General features: G+C 47.5%; 1 long non-coding RNA gene across 1 annotated transcript; it reads left to right on the forward strand.

Moving 5' to 3' along the window:
* The first annotated feature begins 306 nt into the window (after window positions 1-306).
* LOC308332268 lies at window positions 307-958 on the forward strand. The gene is made up of 3 exons (XR_013965693.1): window positions 307-462; window positions 562-648; window positions 883-958. It is a non-coding gene; the product is annotated as an uncharacterized lncRNA (long non-coding RNA).
* Window positions 959-3,140: the final 2,182 nt, after the last annotated feature.

Here is a 3,140-nt window from a genome sequence, read left to right on the forward strand (position 1 = left end):
GAAGTACTTTTGGACGGCGTAGAACGCCACAAAAATATTATTTTTACCAGCGTCAGCAGTGGCTTTAGCAATGTGACCAAGGCTGATTGTTGGAAGGAGATCACACAAGAAGTGAACTCCGTCAGTGCTGTGGCGAGGTATGAAATATGAATATAGGCCTAGCCCCTTCTATTAATTTGATACACGCATATGGACCACAAACAAGCCCTTTATAGGGCTTTTATGTATATACTTTCTGCACCATTGTATTATCGTAGGCCTACTATAGGCTTATTTGCAAACCGAAAATGTTTATTATTTAATAAAGGACATTGACGGAGGTTAAAAAGAAATGGAGTGATCTTAAACTAGATGTCAAGAGGAGGCTGACCAGGCAGCGCCAGTCCATGGGTGCTACTGGGGGGGGTCCGGGCGACGCACCACCACCGTCGCCCATGGACGAAAGGATCAAAGCCATAATTGGTACCAGTCTACTTTTTTATATCCATATACAGTTACATTTGTGCATGATTGTTTATTTTCTATAGGTCTACCATTAAACAATACACAATTATCTTATAGGAGAGGTGGCGTTGTACGGTATCCCAGCCGCGGGCGGCATGGATACCGATGCCTTGGATGTTGACCTCCAGCTGAATGAAAGTGATGGTAATTAAACTATAGGCTTGCATTTAATCAACACATTATAGACTTGAACTGTCCTGCATGCTTATTCTTTGATATTGACACTCTATTCAAGCAGCATTGCACCATAAAAATGTAGATTAATATACGATGTTATTAAACAAGGAAAAGGGCACAATAAATAATTGTAAATAATATTTATTTGGGAAAACGGCAAAAAAAAAGGCACATCAAATGACGATCTTATTTTTTTCTTAGATTCTGCTTCCGTGGCGTCGGCGTCCTCTCGGTGCTCCAGAGGCTCCACCACCTCAGCTCGCACACGGGCCTCGACCCCCGCTCGGGCTCGGCGCTCCACCAACACCACCACCCAGGCCTCGCCTGCAGGGCCACCCGCTCCCGCTCAGCGCTCCACCAACACCACCACCCAGGCCTCGCCTGCAGGGCCACCCGCTCCCGCTCAGCGCTCCACCAACACCACCACCCAGGCCTCGCCTGCAGGGCCACCCGCTCCCGCTCGGGCTCAGCGCTGCTCACCACCACCGGCTGCTGACGACGAGGTGCCCTCTACCTCAGCAAATGCTCCTGGTTCTGCAAGAACCAGAGTTCGGCGAGCCTCGGAGGCTGCCCCCGTGGCTGACCGGGACGCCCGGGTGGAAGTAATTTCAGCCGAGGTCTTGCAGAACCAGGAGCATTTGCTGAGGGCGGTGGAGAGGGTCGCGTCCGTCGTGGAGGAGGGTGTGAGGGCGGTGCAGAGGGGTGTGGGGATTCTGGACAGGATTGCCACAGCCCTCGAGTCCATAGCCACTGCCAGGAGAAATGAATAATTGAATAAATTAAACTATAATCAAATGTTGAATTTGCTTCATGTGTCTACTTCTTCAAGGTTATTATAGTTAAACTAACAAAGTAACAAACTGAAGGGGGAAACTAATTACAACGAAAACAAAATGGATACGAAACTGTATATTGTGTAACTATTTCCATGTTATCAAGAAACAAACTGGCTATATCAAATCCGTTAAACTATTTAAAACTAACTGAATTAGAGACGAAAAAACGTAAACTAAAATGATAAATTAAATTAAACTATATTCTGTTAGGGTTTAGTGAGATAGGACACAAAATCAGAACTCAGGACCAGGATTCAACAAACTCAGATATTTATTTCACAAAAACAAAAATAGGCTTGGGGCTGTAGGGCTATGTAGAGCTGGTCGGCAGGCAGGCAGGCAGGCGGCGTAGAACACTGGGGGCACAAGGAGACGAGGAATTAGAAAAATGATGATTGCAGGGAAAAAACAGAAAACCAACAGAGAAACAGCCCGCCCATAACAGTCATCCTTACTTCAAAAACGAGCGATCAGTTGTTGGCGCAGGGCCAGTCCTGGCATGTTTGCCTCTGCGCCAATGGGTGGGTCCACTGGCATGTCTGCAGGTGGGGGCAGTGGTGCTCCCTCTGGAAGGGGCACACCGTTGACTTCTGCTATATTGTGCAGCACGCAGCAGGCCATGGTGATTTTGCAAACCTAAATAGATGGGAACAAATTATTAGACTGAACAAAACCTGTTCTGTTATAGCATGCCTTAATCCGTTTTCAGCTCATGATGGTTTACTGTGTGTGTGTGTGTGTGTGTGTGTGTGTGTTTGCGTGTGTTTTATTTATTTAAATACCTTATCGGGCTTGTACAGGAGCGTCCCTCCTGCCGTGTCCAGGCATAGCCAACGGCCTTTCAGCCTCCCGATAGCGCGCTCCACCACTGACCGGGTTCTGACATGGCTGTCGTTATATGCCCTTTCTTGTGGAGTAATCGGCGTGAAAAGTGGCGTCATCAGCCATGTTGCCACGGCATATCCTTTATCACCTGCATAGAGAATGAGATAGATATGGTTAGCCATATAGGCCTACAATCCAGTCAATTTAATTTCCATGAGCCAAGTGAGGGGGAATGGCACTAAATATATATACAATTGAAAAAACACTCACCAATGAGCCATGCATCTCCAGCAGCCCCCTGTGCGAGACGCATGCCAACACTGCTATTTTGCAGGATGAATGAATCGTGGCTGCCGCCCCCCCAACGGGCAACCGCATTTAAAAAAATCATGTTGGCGTCACAAATTAACTGGACATTAATGGAGTGGTACCCTTTCCTATTTAAATACGGGAATGGGTCCTTGGGTGCCCTGATGCGCACATGGGTGCAATCAATCGCCCCAATTATGTTGGGGAATCCTGCGGTGGAATGAAAGTCCAGTTTTATTGTTCGCTGTTGTTCAGCTGTGAATGGGAAAGAAATGTAGCGGGGAACCATACGGAGGATGCCGTCCAGCACTTTGGGGAGCGTGCGGCTGAGGGATGGCTGGGATATCCCGGACCGATCGGCCACCAAACGCTGGAAGGATCCGGTGGCCAAGAATCCCAATGCGCAGAACACCTGCACGTGTGCAGGGATGGGATGTGACCTATAATAATAATAATAATAATAATTAATAATGGTAACAGGCTTCATTT

The sequence above is a fragment of the Protomyctophum bolini genome, assembly GCF_963924005.1.
Source record: "Protomyctophum bolini genome assembly, chromosome: 17".
Taxonomy (NCBI): Eukaryota; Metazoa; Chordata; class Actinopteri; order Myctophiformes; family Myctophidae; genus Protomyctophum; species Protomyctophum bolini.